This window comes from Triticum dicoccoides, chromosome 4B (genome assembly GCF_002162155.2).
Source record: "Triticum dicoccoides isolate Atlit2015 ecotype Zavitan chromosome 4B, WEW_v2.0, whole genome shotgun sequence".
NCBI lineage: Eukaryota > Viridiplantae > Streptophyta > Magnoliopsida > Poales > Poaceae > Triticum > Triticum dicoccoides.
This window is the reverse complement of record NC_041387.1, coordinates 566,881,381-566,902,049: the sequence shown is the minus strand read 5'-3', so window position 1 is coordinate 566,902,049 and position 20,669 is coordinate 566,881,381.

The following is a 20,669-nucleotide window of genomic DNA, read 5'->3' as shown; positions in this document are numbered from 1 at the left end:
GTCGGCATATATATGATCAGGAGCCACCAGGAGGCGCCACGTGTCAGAGCTATGCCTACGGCAAAGCCGTCGGCATAGATTTCCATGTATGCCGACGGCTTTGCCGTAGGCATAGCCCTGTCGCCAGGACAAGCCAGGGGACGACAAGTGGCAAAGGTATGCCGACGGCCAAGCCGTCGGCATACCTTTGCCACGTGTCGTCTCCTGAGTCGCCAGCGGTTTTGACGGCGCCGTCCGTTGCCGTCAGACGAAAAACAACGCCGACGGCTAAACTATGCCGACGGCTGCCCCGCGGCCGTCGGCATATGCTCCTATGCCGACGGGTATACTACGCCGACGGTCTGACACATCTACGCTGACGTAATCTACACCGACGGGGCTATGCCGACGGCAGCCGTAGGCATAGATCTATGCCGACGGCATAGGACCTATGCCGACGGCCCTGGGCCGTAGGCATAGCCCGCGAGTCCGGTAGTGGGCTGCCGCTGATGCATGGGTGTGCGAGCTTGTGTCGACCCATTGTCTCGCCGCTTTGTTCGTTCATTTTGGATTGTCAGTTGTTACCTTCTTTCCAGATGCATCCTTCGTCTATAAATAAGGGGGCCGCAAGAAGAAGCGAGCAGCGGCTGGAAGATGCCCTCGCGCGCCTTAGGTCTCTCCTTCCCTCCTTCTTACCCCTTGATGATTCTTTTCTCTGATCACTCCATCCCGTGTCGAGTTCATGGTCCATCGCAGCTGCAGATATCCGGCAACATGACGGCGCTACATAAGCAACGATCGGTCACAAGCAGCGATGTCGCATAAGGGGCAGCAGTATATCACATGCCGTCCGCCGTCGGTGGGGTGGCTGCAGGGGCTTCTCTACCATTCCCACCACTGTGACCTGTCGGTTCTTCACTTGCCCCATCGTCTGCTGGCTAATGGTGATCATTGAGGGAGTCCTGGATTAAGGGGTCCTCGGACAGCCGGACTATATGCATATGTCGGACTGTTGGGCTATGAAGATAGAAGATAGAAGACTTCGTCTCGTGTCCGGATGGGACTCTCCTTTGCGTGGAAGGCAAGCTTGGCAGTTAGGATATGAAGATTCCTTTCTCTGTAACCGACTCTATGTAACCCTAGCCCCCTCCGATGTCTATATAAACCGGAGGGTAGTCCGTAGGACGAAGAAAAATCATAATCATAGGATAGCTTCTAGGGTTTAGCCTCTACGATCTCGTGGTAGATCAACTCTTGTAATACTCATATCGTCAAGATCAATCAAGCAGAAAGTATGGTATTACCTCCATCGAGAGGGCCCAAACCTGCGTAAAAATTGTGTCCCCCGCCTCCTGTTACCATTAGCCTTAGACGCACAGTTCGGGACCCCCTACCGAGATCCGCCGGTTTTGACACCGACATTGGTGCTTTCATTGAGAGTTCCACTGTGTCCTCACCATAAGGCTTGATGGCTCCCTCAACCATCTACAACAACGCAGTCCAGGGTGAAGTTTTTCTCCCCGTACATATCTTCGTATTCGGCGGCTTCGCACTGCGGGCCAACTAGCTTGGCCATCTGGAGCAGATCGACAACTACGCCCCTGGCCATCAGGTCGGGTTTGGAAGCTTGAACTACACTACCGACATCCACGGAGACTCGATCTTCGACGGATTCGAGCGCTTGACAACCGCGCCCCGCCGCAACAATGAACATGACCCTAGATCCAGAGCAGAGCACGCCATCCGAGGACGGGAGGCTCAACCTCGCCATGGAGGCCACGGACTCAGCAGCACTAGAGCCGAACACAGATCTGACCCCCAATGAGGCCTGTGTCATCGGAACCTCGAATTCATCTCCGGCCATAGGCTCCGAACCGCGTGCATCTGCACCCGTCGACCGGGCGCCAATCTTAGAGTTCAGCTCCGCGGACATCTTCCAACACTCACCCTTAGGCGATGTGTTAAACTTGTTAAAATCTCCCTCCTTGTCAAAAGACTCTTGGCCGAACTATGTCCGGCTTGAGGGGGAAGTGGACAACGAGGAATTTTGTTACCCACCCACCACCCACCTGATAGCCACTGTCGAAGATTTGACCGACATGCTTGATTTCGACTCCGAAGACATCGACAGCATGGACGACGATGCCGAAGAAGAACGAGAACCACCGCCCACAGGGTGTTGGACGGCCACCTCCTCATACGACATATACATGGTGGATACACCCAAAGAATACAATGGCGATGAAAAAAAGGACCCAGTTGAGGATAAAACCCCTGGAAAGCAGCCAAAGCACCGGCGTCAGTGGCGCCGCTCGAAGCCACGCCATGGTAAAAATAGCGATACCGGCACAAGAGGTAATAACACCCCGGACTATGCCGAAGACAATGAAGAAACCGCAGACCCAACAATGGAGTAGGAAGAGCAAGGTGATGGTGAACACAGTCCGGGGCCCCGTCTGATCACAGCGATGCCGAAGACTCCAATTATCAACCTGTCTCCGAAGAGGAGAGCAGTCAGGATGACGATGCATTCATCGTCCCAGAAGAACAATTGGAACAAGAGCACCTCCACCAGAGACTTATTGCCACCGCGAGGAGCTTGAAGAAGCAGAAGCAACGAATTAAAGCCACACACGATACGCTCAAAGATAAATGGAAGGAAGTGCTCGACACTGAGGAAAAACACGGCGGTAATCACCAAACAAATAGCTACCCTAAACGCAAACTGCTTCCCGAATTCGACAACGATGCTATTGCGCCCATACCGTCGAATAACAATACGACCGATCAACCAGGCCGACCACCTCGTACTCGAGGCAGAGCGGCTAACAACGCCGCACTCAAAACCGCACCCCCTCGCCATAAAGGAAAGGAGGTCGCAACCCAGAATCAGAAACACGATTTACGTGAAGACCTGGACAAAAGGGTTGGCAGAACCAGGTCCATTTATGGATCTAGGGAACGCGTTCCCGCATAGGATCAGGGCTATCAAACCAAATATGAAGGTAACTTACCAGTTCGGAACCATCATCGAACACTACAACCGTCAGGCCCGTGCCACGACACAGCCAAATACAGGGGTGCTGCACACTCCTTGTGCTTCACCGATGAGGTGCTGGATCATGAATTTCCAAAAGGGTTTAAACCCGTGAATATCAAGGCATACAACGGAACGACAGACCCTGCAGTCTGGATAGAAGACTTTATTCTTCACATACACATGGCTCGCATAGACGATCTCCACGCCATCAAATTCCTACCCCTCGAGCTAAAAGGACCAGCTCAGTCATGGCTGAAAAGCCTCCCCGAAAAGTCCATTGGAAGCTGGGAAGAACATGAGGATGCTTTCAGGGACAATTTCCAAGGGACCTATGTTCGGCCTATGGACGCAGGCGATCTAGTCACATAACCCAACAACCTAGAGAGTCAGCCCGTATGCTTTGGAACCGATTTTCTCACTAAAAAGAACCCAATCGTCAACTGTCCGGATGCCGAAGCCTTAGCAGCTTTCAAACACAGTTTTCGGGACGAATGGCTGGCCAGACACCTAGGCCAGGAAAAGCCAAGGACAATGGCAACCTTAACTACACTAATAACCCGCTTTTGCGTGGGAGAAGTCAGCTGGTTGGCCCATAGCAGCACCAGCGACCCTGGCACATCTGAAGTCAGGGATGGCAATGGAAAGCCACGACAAAATAAAAACAAACGTCGGAACAATGGAGAAAGCCCGGACAATATAGTGGTAAACGCCGGATTCAGGGGCTCCAGACCCGATCAACGGAAAAATCCACTTAAAGGCAGCAGAGATGGTTCGTCTAGCCTAGATAAAATTCTCAAAAGGTCCTGCCAGATTCATGGCACCCCCGACAAACCAGCTAATCATACCAACTGAGAGTGTTGAGTCTTGAAGCAGGCCGACAAGCTCAACGCCGAACACAAGGGGAAGGGACCACAAAGAGAAGTTGAGGACGAATCTCGCCAGCCGAATATGGGGGGACAAAAGAAATTTCCACTGGAGGTAAAAACAGTGAACATGATTTATGTCACTCATATCCCAAAGAGGGAGCGCAAACGCGCACTCTGAGACGTGTATGCTATAGAGCCTGTCGCCCCCAAATTCAACCCATGGTCGTCCTGTCCAATCACCTTCGATCGTAGGGATCATCCGACTAGTATCCGTCACGGGGGCTCGGTTGCCTCAGTGCTCGACCCAATAATTGACGGATACCACCTCACCCGAGTCCTCATGGACGGCGGCAGCAGTCGCAATCTGATATATCAGGACACTGTTCGTAAGATGGGGATAGACCCGTCAAGAATCAAGCAAAGCAGCACTACCTTTAAAGGAGTAATACCAGGCGTAGAGGCCCGCTGCATGGGCACCCTAACACTGGACGTCGTCTTTGGTTGTCCTGACAACTTTCGAAGCGAGGAGCTAACCTTCGACATTGCTCCATTCCGAAGTGGCTATCACGCACTACTAGGACGAACGGCCTTCGCCCGTTTCAATGGAGTCCTGCACTACGCTTATCTTAGGATGAAGATGCCTGGACCGCGTGGCGTAATCACGGTGAGTGGAAGCACCGAGCTTTCTCTTTGTACAGAAGAATACGCAGAGGCTCTAGTAGCCGAAGCACGAAGCGGCCTTTTTAAGCCGAACATTTCATCGGTCCTCAAGACCGCAGACACAACCAAGCATGTTCGGTGCACACCTACTTGTAAAAACTCAGATAAACCTATGCTTGTTTAGCAGCCCTGCCCCCATAGATCGCCCCATAAGAAGACTGTACATGTTTTCCCACATACATAAATATACACTCAAAATTTCTTCGGTAGCTGGGGGCACCCTGCACATAAGAAGTCTATAGTTCGGCTTGACCCTATTTGGACTCACAAAGGTACAGTTCACGGCTCATCAAAACCAACAAACTATACCCACGGCCATACTAGATTCTTTCACCTGGTTCTTTTTTTACAGATAGGCCATCATGATATACCCTTCAAGGACAGCGCACAAAGGAGACAAAGGCGCAGACGTGCCGCAGGGCCCCGTTTCAAGGTTCCTATTTAGATTAAGACCCTACGTAAACCTTTTTTCTTATTATTATCTCTTGTTGTTTCATACCCTCTTGGCATATAAAATGCCCAGGAAAGATATCGACAGTACTTGCGAACTTACGATTCGCCATACTCAAATGGATGTTATAGAGGCAGCCAGCAGTGTGCTTTGAGAACTATATTCTCACCACGGGCGCTCCCTCCTCACGCAGGGTCGTAGCACATGCCTTGAATCCGGGGTTCATTACCAGGGGCTGTACCCAGCCCGATACATATTGAAAAGTTCGAATACCTTTGGGAGTGTTCGACGTCGCGACTTTTGGCCTTATATGCATCGGCTTCAAATCATGTCTTCGGTCAATAGTTGGGTTTGCCGGTCTCCTGTGTTTGCTACCTTACGTTCTGTTCTATCAGCTAAGGCGGCCAAGGGAGAACTACTGCGATTGTGCCCTGGTTCATCCGGACGAGCACCTTAGTAGAGAAAGCCGAAAACTGACTGTCATGATAAGGCGAGAGCTGGTCAACCACTCGATGACTCAGCGGAATCTTCGCAATTCTTCCACATTAATGAAGGACCGGTTTCCTGGTCATGTATGTAAATGCACCGTATTCGGATAAACGCGGACATACCAGGGGCTATATAGTAGCCCCACCGTCAAACTCCTATGGCCAAGTGAAAGTGTTAAAGCTCTATAGTCCGATTGCCTAGTTCACCGCACTAACACCTCCTTAATGGACCAAGACGTTGGGTCAAGTGTGATCAAGTGCTTTTCCAAACACCCCCGCATTATACGTGAGGGGGCTGAAGCCGACGACTGCAAACTTTTAGGTTATATACATTAACGGCCACACAGGAGGACTAAAATACTTTATGGGCAAAAATATTAAACACAACCTTTATTATCATAAGCATTGTTTTTACAATTCGGATACATGTTACTCGAACATAATATTCTTCGAGCACTGACCCTCTATCAGGTGGGCACCCTCTAATACTTCTTCAAAATATTGATCTGGTGTGTCCTGACCCCCGGGCGGACCCCATGTTGCAATTTCGGTGGCCTTCATCTTTGCCCAATACGTCTTCACACGGGCAAGGGCCATCCGTGCACCTTCTATGCACGTTGACCGCTTGACAGCATCGACATGCGACACCACACAAACAAGTTGCTGCACTAAACCAAAATAACTATTCACGGTTGGTCCCCCAGGACATAGCCAGTCCACGACAGCCTTCATGGCAAGTCCGAATATCGTGTGGAGCTCGGCCCATTCGGCCATCTGCTCATTCAACAGCAGCAGACGCCTTGGCATGCTAGACTGCGACCAGAAAAGCCATTCCGCTTCATGGCCTTCTTGGACCTGGAAAAACTTCGTCACATCAGAAGCACTCTTCGACAAGTCCAAATATGCATCCAGAGAACTCCACATTTGATCCAGCAGGGCATACTTCGGATCACCAAACTTAGTTCGTAATAAAAAGGGATTCCCAGCCACGATCTCCCCGGCTTTCCGAATCTCCTCCCGTGCCGCTCTGGCCTCTGACCGGGTTTCCTTTGCCGCTTGTAAGGCCTTCTCAAGGTCAGACACTTTTTCTTTGGTCTCTTTCTCGAGAAGTGCATATTGGCTAGCGGCATCCCTTAGCTCAAGCGCCATGTTGGATATTTTCTCCTCACTCAGGCGATGAGCAGCCTGTTCGGCTTTTAATTCACCAACTGCCTTCTCGGCAGCCATGTTGCTTATCTTGGCTTGCTCCTTGGCCCGGGCAAGCTCGGCCCGAAGGGTCTCCACGGTGGCAGCACCATCTGCAGTCAAGCATACTATAAATTCTAGCATCATGCTCCTATTTACACTCACTAACCGCCCAAAAGACATACCTTGTGCCTCGTCAAGCCGCTTGTTCACGAGCGTGATGTCCTCATCTGCCACGTCAAGTTGCCACTTCAGTTCGGCAAATTGGGCAGCCCGGGCAGTGGCCGGGGCTGCAGCCGCCTGTGTACAAATTAGCAAAATTATTACCTGAGCATATTTATCTTTTGATCCTCTAATCGTCCCATTCGAAAGATAACTAGAGTCTCAGGGGCTACTATCTACACACAGTGCACATTGCGTTTACAGTACAAAACAAGAGGCTAAATTAGGTACCTCAAAGCCTCTTAGCAGGCTCGTAAAGGCTTCATTCAGTCCGCTTTTAGCGGATGAAATTCTCTCAATCACCGTACCCATTAAGGTACGATGTTCCTCTAAGATAGGCGCTTGCCCCAGAAGACCCGTTCATATGTCCGGCTGTATATCGGACGGTGGGACTTTTGTTGTTGGTCTCTCTAGGAGCCGAACACCCCGGAGCTTGGGCTGCCGAAGAGTCATCTTCTGGCTTGGCACTCCTTCGCGGGTCGGGAGAGATCCTCCAGGACGACACCTCAGGGTCGTCCGCCTTATGGGGCGGGGAAGTATGGGGCGGTGTTTCTCTCTCCATCATCTCCGGAAGAAGGTCCCACGACGACGAAGATTGTTGAGGGAGGCTATAGGCTGAACTGCAAAACATACGTTTCAAAATATTACCCTCACAAACGGGAAAAGAACAGGGTATGCTTATTAAACACCTTTGTTCACTTACAGTTCTGCTAAAGGTTGGCCCCCTTGTGGGCACTGTGCGGCAATATCGCCTCCCGAATTCGGGCCCCCTGATAGGGATTTTTTCTCTCGCTTGGAAGCCTCTGCCTTCAGGTCTTCGGGAGCGGCTCTTTTCTTCCCGTGGGGAGAGGAAATGTTAGATTTCCCTTCCCGTTCACCCTCCGACACGGGAGTTCCGATTTCCCTAGATACGGTGCGTGACGCACCTCCGGTATGAAGGCCGCTTTGGGCCTCTCCACCCCTCTCCTTTTCTTCCCACAACAGCACTTGATAGGGTGCCGGAGCCAGCATCCTGGTTAACACTGGGTCCGCTGAGTTTTCGGGAAGAGGGGTCGAACATCTGATCCTCTCTGCCTTCTTTACCTAGCCTTGGCAGAGTATGGTCTTCTCAGTTTTGTTATGAGAAACTTAAACTAAAAATGTGTTTGGAAATTGGGTACTTACCGGGTAATCCGGATGGTTGCAGTCGAGGCCTGCATCCTCTATGGTGTCTGGACACCTTCTTCGTGACCCGAAGACTAATTCATACATCCCTTCGAGCGTTGTGCCGAAGAATCGCTGAATGGTTCGTGATAACCCACAAGTATAGGGGATCGCAACAGTTTTCGAGGGTAGAGTATTCAACCCAAATTTATTGATTCGACACAAGGGGGGCTAAAGAATATTCTCAAGTATTAGCAGTTGAGTTGTCAATTCAACCACACATGGATAACTTAGTATCTACAGGAAAGTATTTAGTAGCAAAGTAGTATGGAAGTAACGGTAACAGTGGCAAAGGTAACTGTAGCAGTTTTGTAGTAATTGTAACAGTAGCAACGGTAAAGTAAATAAGCAAAGCACAATATGTGAAAAGCTCGTAGGCACTGGATCAGTGATGGATAATTACATTGGATGCAATTCCTCATGTAATAGTTATAACATAGGGTGACACAGAACTAGCTCCAGTTCATCAATGTAATGTAGGCATGTATTCCGAATAAAGTCATACGTGCTTATGGAAAAGAACTTGCATGACATCTTTTGTCCTACCCTCCCGTTGCAGAGGGGTCCTAATGTAAACTAAGGGATATTAAGGCCTCCTTTTAATAGAGTACCGGACCAAAGCAGTAGCACTTAGTGAATTCATGAACTCCTCAAACTATGTTCATCACCGAGAAGTATCCCGATTATCGTCACTTCGGGGTTGTCGTATCATAACACATAATAGGTGACTATAGACTTGCAAGATAGGATCAAGAACTCACATATATTAATGAAAACATAATAGGTTCAGATCTGAAATCATGGCACTTGGGCCCTAGTGACAAGCATTAAGCATAGCAAAGTCATAACAACATCAATCTCAGAACATATTGGATACTAGGGATCAAACCCTAAAAAAAACTAACTTGATTACATGGTAAATCTTATCCAACCCATCACCGTCCAGCAAGCCTCCGATGGAATTACTCACGCACGACGGTGAACATCATGAAATTGGTGATGGAGGATGGTAGATGATGACAACGGTGACGAATCCCCCTCTGCGGAGCCCCGAACGGACTCCAGATCAGCCCTCCCGAGAGAGATTAGGGCTTGGTGCCGGCTCCGTATCGTAAAACGCGATGAAACTTTCTCTTTGATTTTTTGTCCGCGAAAGCAAATATATGGAGTTGGAGTTGAGGTCGGTGGATGTCCAGGTGGCCCATGAGGCAGGGGGCGCGCCCTAGGGGAGGGGGCGCGCCCCCCACACTCATGGACAGGGTGTGGCCCCCGTGACAATAATTCTTTCGCCAATATTTTTTATTAATTCTGAAAAGTTGCTCCGTGGATTTTCAGGTCATTCTGAGAACTTTTATTTTTGCACAAAAATAACACCATGGCAGTTCTGCTGAAAACAGCGTCAGTCCGGGTTAGTTCCATTCAAATCATGCAAGTTAGAGTCCAAAACAAGGGCAAAAGTGTTTGGAAAAGTGGATACGATGGAGATGTATCAACTCCCCCAAGCTTAAACCTTTGCTTTTCCTCAAGCAATTCAGTTGACAAACTGAAAGTGATAAAGAAAAACTTTTACAAACTTTGTTTGCTCTTGTTGTTGCAAATATGTAAAGCCAGCATTCCAGTTTTTAGCAAAGATTATGAAGTAACCATATTCACAATAACACTTAGGTCTCATGTTTACTCATATCAATGGCATAATCAAACTCAGATGACAAAACTTTCTCAAAACAATCTTAATATGATATAACAAGATGGTATCTCGCTAGCCCTTTCTGAGACTGCAAAACATAAATGCAGAGCACCTTTAAAGATCAAGGACTGACTAAACATTGTAATTCATGGTAAAAGAGATCCAGTCATAGTCATACCCAATATAAACTAATAGTAATGCATGCAAATGACAGCGGTGCTCTCCAGCGGGTGCTTTTTAATAAGAGGGTGATGACTCAACATAAAAGTAAATAGATAGGCCCTTCGCAGAGGGAAGCAGGGATTTGTAGAGGTGCTAGAGATTGATTGTGAAATAGAGATAAATAACACTTTGAGCAGTATACTTTCACTATCAACATAACAACTATGAGATCTCGATATCTTCCATGCTACACACATTATAGGCAGTTCCCAAACAGAATGGTAAATTTTATACTCCCCCACCACCAACAAGCATCAATCCATGGCTTGCCCGAAACAACGGGTGCCTCCAACTAGCAACAATCCTGGGGGAGTTTTGTTTAATTATTTTAATTTGTTTTGAGCATGTGACTGGGCATCCCGGTTATCAGCCATTTTCTCGTGAATGAGGAGCGGAGTCCACTCCTCTGGAGAATAACCCACCTAGCATGGAAGATACAGACATCCTTAGTTGATACATGAGCTGCTCGAGCATACAAAACAGAATTTCATTTGAAGGTTTGGAGTTTGGCGCATACAAATTTACTTGGAACGGCAGGTAAATACCGCATATAGGAAGGTATGTGGACTCATATGGAATAACTTTGGGGTTTATGGATTTTGGATGCACAAGCAGTATTCCCGCTTAGTACATGTGAAGGCTAGCAAGAGACTGGGAAGCGACCAACTGAGAGAGCGACAACAGTCATGAACATGCATTAAAATTAATCAACACTGATTGCAAGCATGAGTAGGATATAATCCACCATGAACATAAATATCGTGAATGCTATGTTGATTTTGTTTCAAGTACATGCGTGAACATGTGCCAAGTCAAGTCACTTGAATCATTCAAAGGAGGATACCACCCTATCATACCACATCACAACCATTTTAATAGCATGTTGGCACGCAAGGTATACCATTATAAGCTCCTAGCTAATTAAGCATGGCATAAGCAACTATAATCTCTAATTGTCATTGCAAACATGTTTATTCATAATAGGCTGAATCAGAAACGATGAACTAATCATATTTACAAAAACAAGAGAGGTCGAGTTGATACCAGATTCTCTCATCTCAATCAGTCCATTATATATCGTCATTATTGCCTTTCACTTGCACGACCAAACGGTGTGTATAATAATAATAGTGCAGGTTTATTGGACAAGCTGGAATCTGCAAGCATTCAATTCAAGGGAGAATACAAGATAATATGGGCTCTTAGTTAAATCAACAATCATGCATATTAGAGGCACTAAACATTTTCATTATGGTCTTCTCCTCTCGACCCAAAGGAAAGAAAAGAAAATAAAACTATTTACACTGGAAAGCTCCCAACAAGTAAAAAGAAGAATGAGAAATCTTTTTGGGTTTTCTTTTAATTACTACTACAAGCATGGAAATTAAACTAACTATTTTTTTGGTTTTTTCTTAAGGTTTATCAAACACACAAGAAGAAAGCTAGAAAAATAAATTAAACTAGCATGGATAATACAATGAAAGAGTATGAACACCGACAACTAGAATGAGTGTGTGAACATGAATGTAATGTCGGTGAGAAACATGTACTCCCCCAAGCTTAGGCTTTTGGCCTAAGTTGGTCTGTGCCCATGGATCGCGGCTACTCTCCCCGGTGCACTGAGGAGTGTCATTGTACTGCCACTGAGTGGCGATCTCCTCCGGATCCCACTGATAAGATGATGGTCGATAAGGGTCAAGTGGTGGTTCTGGCTCAGGCTCTGGAGCGGAATTCTGGCCACGGAACGTGTATATGGCCGCCGGCAAGACGATGTAATGGCCTGCAGTTAAATCAAACAAAGAAGGCACATGCAAGATAATAATCTCATTGTGTTTCTTATTAAATCTCAGATTATATAGACGCAACTTATCATCATTGTTAAAAATAAACTCATGTGCTACCATGCTTTTATAATCTAGAAAAGTTGGGGGCAGCATCTTTTCCTCTTTCTCAAAATGCCTAATAGGTATCCTGAAATGTTTAGCAAGGCATGCAGCATAGATACCTCCAAAGATGGGGCCCTTTGTACAATTCAGGCTTAATCGTTTAGCAATAATAGCACCCATACTAACAGAGTTATCACGGAATAAAGCATGGTACAAAATAATAATATCAGGAACACTAAGGTTTCCACAGTTTCCGTGACCAATTAAGCATCGACTAGCAAATATTGCAAAGTAGCGTAAAACCGAAAAATGTATGCTATTAATTCTTGCATCAGAAACCTTCCTCGATTCCCTACAGTAATAGTATCAATAAAACCATCCACATTTTTACAATGTGGTTCCTCTAAGCTGCCCTCGAAGGGTATTTTGCAGACCGCGCAAAAATCACATAATGACATCTCCTTAGCCACATCATATAAATGAAAAGCTACTGAAGGAGGTGATTTCTTAGGATAATAGTAGAAGTTTTGCATGAAAGTATTGGTGAGTAAGAGATACTGCTCGATCCGGTCATGGAGGAAGTCGGTGAGGCCCGCATTATCAGCCAAAGAATAAAAGTCCTCATAAATCCCGACTGCTCTCAAGAAATCATCACAAGGCCATTCACACGGCTGTACTTCCGCCACGCGAGGAAGATTATACTTGGCCTTTTCTTTCTCCTTAGCTTGTTTATCCTTAGAGTCTTGGCTAGAAGAGCACCTCAAGAATAATCCCTTCATCTTTTCCTGAAATTTTTTGAAAATTTTAGTAACTCAAAATAAAAGTGAATCAAACACAACAAAATTGATAGCAACTACTCCCTCAAGTGCTTAGAGCCTATATCATGCATTAGAATTACTTGGGAGCTCATAAATTTGACATGCAAGCTCAAGAACAGGGTCACCTAGGTGGCAAAATTTGCAATGAATAAAGCACTGGAACAAAAACTAATTGGACCACTGGAGGAGTCATGTACCAAGGAATAATCCCCCAAAGCAGTTTTGTGAATGGAGCTTTGAGCAAGGAGATCGAAAATCGCAGCAAAATGAGCTAGAACTCGTGCTTGAGCTAGATGGTGATTTTTTGGGAGGAAGAAGAAGTGTGTGGGTGCAGGAATAAGTGGAGGGGGCACCATGGGCCTACGAGGCAGGGGGGCGCGCCATGTAGGGGTGGGCGCGCCCTACACCCTCGTGGCCAGGTGCCAGCTCCCCCTGATGTGTTCTCAGTGCCAGATATTCTCAAATATTTCAGAAAAAATCATATTAAATTTGCAGGGAATTTGGAGAACTTTTATTTTTGGGTAATTTTTTATTACATGGATAATTCAGAAAACAGAGAGAAAATACTATTTCTACCCTTTTAAACTAAATAACAGAAAGTAAAAGGGGGGTACAGAAGGCTGTGCCTTCTAATTTCATCCATCTCATGCTCATCAAAAGGAATCCACTAAAAAGGTTGATCAAGTCTTGTTAACAAACTCATTCCGAATAACATGAAACCGGATAAATTTTGAATAACACTAGGTTACCTCAACGGGGATATGAGAATCCCCAATAATAAGAATATCATATTTCTTCTTGACAGTAGGAAGAGGAAATTCAAAACCTCCAATAATGATAGTTGGAACTTTTCCAATAGAATTGATACTGTGAACTTGAGGTTGTTTCCTCAGAAAGTGTACCGTATGCTCATTACCATTAATATGAAAAGTGACATTGCCTTTGTTGCAATCAATAACAACCCCTGCGGTATTTGCAACCACAATAGGCACATCCTCACAAATACCGACAGGTATAGCAGTTGATTTATCGACCATTTGCAAAGATATTTCAGTAGGTGTCAACTTATTCAATTCAAGTCTACGATATAAAGAGAGAGGCATAACACTAACACCGGCTCCAAGATCACATAAAGCAGTTTTAACATAGTTTCTTTTAATGGAGCATGGTATAGTTGGTACTCCTGGATCTCCAAGTTTCTTAGGTATTCCACCCTTAAAAGTGTAATTAGCAAGCATGGTGGAAATTTCAGCTTCTGGTATCTTTCTTTTATTTGTAATAATATCTTTCATGTACTTAGCATAAGGATTCACTTTAAGCATATCGGTCCAGCGCATACTTAAGAAGATATGTCTAATTATTTCAGCAAAGCGCTCAAAATCCTCATCATCCTTTTTCTTGGATGGCTTAGGAGGAAAATGCATGGGTTTCTGAACCCATGGTTCTCTTTCTTTACTGTGCTTCCTAGCAACAAAGTCTCTCTTATCATAACGTCGATTTTTTGATTGTGGGTTATCAAGATCAACAGTAGGCTCAATCTCTACATCATTATAATTGCTAGGTTGAGCATCAACATGAACATTATCATTAACATTATCACTAGGTTCATCTTCATCACCAGATAGTGATTCAGCATCAGAAATAGAAATATCATTAGGATTCTCAGGTGTTTCTATAGTAGGTTCACTAGAGGCATGCAAAGTCCTATCATTTTTCCTTTTCTTCTTTTTAGAAGGACTAGGTGCATCTAAATTATTTCTCTGAGAATCTTGCTCAATTCTCTTAGTGCGGCCTTCTGGATACAAAGGTTCCTGAGTCATTTTACCAGTTCTAGTAGCCACTCTAACAGCAAAGTCATGTTTATTATTAAATTCATCGAGCAAATGACTTTGAGCTTTAAGTACTTGTTCTGCTTGAGTGGTAACCATAGAAGCATATTTACTAACGAGTTTAAGTTCACCTTTAACTCTAGCCATATAATCACTCAAGCGTCCGATCATGTAAGCATTACCCTTTAATTCTCTACCAACATAAGCATTAAAGTTTTCTTGTCTAGCCATAAAGTCATCAAATTCATCCAAACATTGGCTAAGAAACTTAGTAGACGGGATTTAACCTTTATCATATCTATAGAGAGAATTTACCTTTACTACATGTGTTGGGTTATCAAGACAATGTGTTTCTTCAATAGGTGGTATATTAAGGCCATGTATTTCTTCAACAGGAGGTAAATTCTTAACATCTTCAGCTTTAATACCTTTCTCTTTCATATATTTCTTTCCCTCTTGCATATCTTCAGGACTGAGAAATAGAACACCTCTCTTCTTCGGAGTAGGTTTAGGAGTTGGCTCAGGAATTGGCTGAGGAAGAGTCCAATTATTTTCATTAGTCAACATATTATTCAATAGAAATTCAGCTTGATCGACTATTCTTTCCCTGAAAACACGACCAACACAACTATCCAAGTGGTCATTGGAAGCATCGGTTAGTCCATTATAAAAGATATCAAGTGTTTCATTTTTCTTAAGAGGATGATCGGGCAAAGCATTAAGTAATCGAAGAAGCCTCCCCCAAGCTTGTGGCAGACTCTCTTCTTTAATTTGCACAAAATTATATATTTCCCTCAAGGTAGCTTGTTTCTTATGAGCTGGGAAATATTTAGCAGAGAAGTAATAAATCATATCCTGGGGACTATGCACACAACCAGGATCAAGAGAATTAAACCAAGTTTTAGCATCACTAAGGGAGTCCTGGATTAGGGGGTGTCCGGATAGCCGGACTACCATCATCGGCCGAACTATCATCGGCCGGACTATCATCATCGACCGGACTCCAAGACTATGAAGATACAAGATTGAAGACTTCGTCCCGTGTCCGGATGGGACTTTCCTTGGCGTGGAAGGCAAGCTTGGCGATACGGATACGTAGATCTCCTACCATTGTAACCGACTCTATGTAACCCTAGCCCTCTCCGGTGTCTATATAAACTGGATGGCTCTAGTCCGTACAACAACAACAACAACCATTACAATCATACCATAGGCTAGCTTCTAGGGTTTAGCCTCCTTGATCTCGTGGTAGATCCACTCTTGTAAACATCCACAATATCAATATCAATCAAGCAGGACGTAGGGTTTTACCTAGATCAAGAGGGCCCGAACCTGGGTAAAACATCGTGTCCCTTGTCTCCTGTTACCATCCGCCTAGACGCACAGTTCGGGACACCCTACCCGAGATCCGCCGGTTTTGACACCGACATTGGTGCTTTCATTGAGAGTTCCTCTGTGTCGTCACCGATAGGCTTGATGGCCTCTTCAATCGACAACGACGCAGTCCTGGGTGAGACTTTTCTCCCCGGACAGATCTTCGTATTCGGCGGCTTCGCATTGCGGGCCAACTCACTTGGCCATCTGGAGCAGATCAAAAGCTAAGCCCCTGGCCGTCAGGTCAGGTTTGGAAGCCTAAACTTCACGACCAATATCCGCGGGGACTTGATCTTCGATGGGTCTGAGCCATAGCCAAGCATGCCGCGCTGCCATGATGGGCACGACCTAACTCTGCCGCCGGACAGCACCTTGGAGGCCGCACACGAATCCGCTCCGACCCATAGTCCGGAGCCGTTCGCTCAGATCGAGGACGGATGGCTGGACACCGCCTCGGGAGATGCAACTTCTACGGCGATGGAGCCGAACACTTACCTTGTCCCGCATAAAGCTCATGACTCTGAGGTGCCGGACTCTCTGCCGGACTCCAAACCTCCTGCGCCCCTGCCAGTCGAATCCGATTGGGCGCCGATCATGGAATTCACCGCTGCGGACATCTTTCAGCACTCACCCTTCGGCGATATCTTAAATTCACTGAAGCATCTCTCGCTATCCGGAGAGCTCTGGCCGAACTACGGCCAGGATGGTTGGGACACGGACGACGAAGAAATTCAGAGCCCGCCCACCACCCACTTCGTAGCCACCGTCAATGATCTAACCGACGTACTCGACTACGACTCTGAAGACATCGACAGTATGGACGACGATGCCGGAGACTATCAAGAACCAGTGCCTACAGGACACTGGAAGACCACCTCGTCATACGACATATACATGGTGGACACCCCAAAAGATGGGGATGGCGAAGAAGCAACGGAGGCCGATTCCTTAAAGAAACAGCCCAAGCGCCGACGTCAGCGACGCCGCTCTAAATCCCGCCACAGCAAGAATGGAGATTCTGGCATAGGAGATAATAACACCCCAGAAAGTGCCGAAGACAACCCCCTCCAGCACGATCCAGCGCAGAAGCCCTCACGAGAGGGCGGCAGACGAAGAGGTCGAGGATGATAATTACTTACCTCCCTCCGGAGACGAGGCAAGCCTCGACGACGACGAATTCGTCGTGCCTGAGGATCCCGTCGAACAAAAGCGTTTCAGACGTAGACTAATGGCCACGGCAAACAGCCTAAAGAAAAAGCAGCAACAGCTTCAAGCTGATCAACACCTACTGGCCGACAGATGGACCGAGGTCCTCGCGGCCGAAGAGTATGAACTCGAACGCCCCTCCAAAAGTTACCCAAAATGCAAGTTGCTCACCCGACTAGAGGAGGAAGCGTACAAACCTGCATCACCAGCGCACAATACGGCAGACCGACCACCTCGTCGCCGCGACAGAGAGGCGTGCAAGCCCTCCACCAAAACCGTACCCCGGCATCGCTCAAAAGGCATGAAGCCACGGGGGAACACGCCGGACTTGTGGGATATATTGGAGGACAAGGCAAGACAATCCAGATCTATCTATGGATCACGTGGGCGCCCCAAGACCCACGACGACTTGAGGGTCACATTCGACAACCTCCGAGCATATGACATCAAGCTGAATACGGAAAAATGCGTTTTCGGCGTACCAGCTGGTAAGCTCTTGGGCTTCATTGTATCCGGTAGAGGAATTGAAGCAAATCCGGCCAAAATCCGAGCCCTATCACAGTTGGATATTCCAAAAAACCTCAAACAGATCCAGAAATTGACTGGATGCGTGGCGGCTGTCAGCCGCTTTATCTCCCGCCTAGGAGAAAAGGCATTGCCCCTCTATCGCCTCCTCAGGCACACCGAACACTTCGAGTGGACGGATGCTGCCACTGCCGGACTCGAAGAAATAAAGGCCATATTGGCAACGAACCTGGGCGAACCTGTGTTGTTATACATCGCGGCAACACATCAAGTAGTAAGCGCGGTGGTCGTCGTAGAACGAGAGACAGAAGGGCATAAATTCCCTCTTCAAAAACCAGTGTACTACGTATCCACTGTTTTAACCCCCTGCAAGTCCCGTTACCCGCACTATCAAAAGATAGCGTATGCGGTGTTCATGGCATCCCAGAAGCTCCGACACTACTTTTAAGAGTGTTCGATAACAGTGGCCTCCGAAGTACCCCTAAATGACATTATAAATAACCGCGACGCAACGGGCAGGATTGCAAAATGGGCCATTGAGCTCTTACCATTCGACATAACTTACAAACCCCTGCGAGCTATAAAGTCGCAAGTTTTGGCTGACTTTGTCGCTGAGTGGACTGAAGCCGAACTCCCTAAAGAGTACGGCGCATACTCCAATTGGATTATGCATTTCGACGGCTCCAAAATGTTGGCCGGATTGGGGGCTGGTATCGTACTAACGTCCCCAACCGGGGACAGAGTCCAATACGTACTTCAGATAATGTACACGGACTCCAACAACGCAGCCGAACACGAGGCCCTCTTACATGGCCTCCGGATGGCAATCTCCATGGGCATCCAACGCCTAGAGGTGTGCGGGGACTCAAACCTCGCAATATCCCAAGTAAATGGAGACTTTGACGCCAAGGATCCAAAAATGGCAGCCTATCGCAACGCCGTCCTTAAAATGTCAGCTCGGTTCGAAGGACTTGAATTCCACCACGTAGCCAGAGATAATAACCAAGCGGCCGCGTATTGGCACGCATCGGCGCAAAACGTGACGCTGTCCCTCCAAATATCTTCCTAGAACGACTGTTCAAGCCATCCGTACTATGGGAAGAGGAGTCCGAAAATAACAAACCGGAGGCAGCCGCAGAGAAATCTGACATAACCGGCGATCCAGCCGATGAAACAACACCCTCAGCTCACGACATAATGGTAGTAATCGCCCCATGGACAGAGCCGTTCCTAGCCTACTTGCTTAGGCAGGAACTCCCCGAAGACCATAATGAGGCCCGCTGCGTAGTCCGGCGATCTAAAGCCTACAAGGTCCATGAGGGAGAACTCTATAAGAAAAGCACAACCGGAGTCCTTCAAAGGTGTATCTCCAAAGAGGAAGGGCGAGACCTTCTGGCTGAAATTCATGCCGGACTAGGCGGACACCACGCCGCAGCCCGGGCCCTTGTAGGAAAGGCATTCCGTACAGGATTTTATTGGCCGACGGCCCGGGCAGATGCTCAGGACTTAGTCCAAAGATGCGTCGGTTGTCAGCTCTTTGCTAATCAGAGCCACATGCCACCCACCGCCCTCAAAACAATACCCATTACCTGGCCGTTCGCGGTCTGGGGGCTTGACATGGTTGGACCACTTAAAGGGGGAACCCACAAGCAAAGGTACCTATTGGTCATGGTGGATAAATTCACCAAATGAATAGAGGCCAAGCCAGTTAAAAACGGCAGAGTCCGGACCAGTGATAGACTTTATATCCGGGGTAGTACACCATTATGGTGTCCCCCATAGCATCATCACTGATAACGGCACGAACTTCATGGCCGATGAGGTTAAACCATGGTGAAAAAATATGGGCATCAAGCTCGATTACGCTTCAGTCTATCATCCTCAAACCAATGGTCAAGTGGAACGAGCAAATGGTCTAATAATGAGCGGCATCAAACCCAGACTAGTGCGGTCCCTTACAAAATCTGACATGCACTGGGTAGAGGAGCTCGACTCCGTACTCTGGGGGCTGCGGACAACGCCTAACCGTACTACCGGATTCACACCATTTTTTATGGTATACGACGCAGAAGCAGTTTTGCCCTGCGACATAATTCATGACTCACCTCGAGTGCGCATGTACGAAGAAAGAGAAGCCGAGTTGGATCGGCAGGACAGCTTGGACGCATTGGAGGAAGAACGCGATGTCGCCAAGGCTCGTTCCGCATTCTATCAGCAGCAGACTCGAAGATACCAAAGCAGAGAAGTACGGGCCAAGACTTACAACGTTGGCGAACTGGTTCTACGCCTGCCGGACAAGAAAAAGGACAAGCTCAAGCCCAAATGGGAAGGACCCTTCATCATCGATAAAGTCTTGACCGGCGGAGCGTACCGTCTACGAAATACGTCGGATAACCGACTCGAGCCGAACCAATGGAACGCAGCCCGCCTCCGAAGATTCTATGCCTAGCGCCGGACTAAGAGTTCGTCCCTTTCCCCCTGTCCAAATTTTTTTTTTACTTCAGCTGCCTTTTGTTTATCTTTTTCTTCTCAACCCTATTCATCAAAGCCTTAAAAGGCCTACTTGCGCATTGTTCGCGCGCAATTGACGTGCTATCCGCACTCATTATACCTGGGGGCTTCTTTACCAGAAGCTTAATTATAAGGGCTTCATGCCCAGCACATGTGTCAAGCCTCCACATGTACCTTTTATTCACCATTATATGCATCGATATGAGTTAAGTTTTGGCCAAGCTGGGTTGCCTGGCTCCTGTGCTTACCCCTACGTTCCCGATTGTTCGGCTAGGAGGTAAAGGGAGCACCTCTGCGATTGTTACTGCCGGGTCAGCCGGATGTGTACCTCAGACTGGGTGAAGCCGAAAGCTAGCGTTCTTAAGGGAATATTCGGTCGGTGACTTAAAAGATGATTTTTTATCCCCTTATTTATCTGCCCCCAGATGTTTTTCTGCGTTTTTCGCAGTCCGGACAT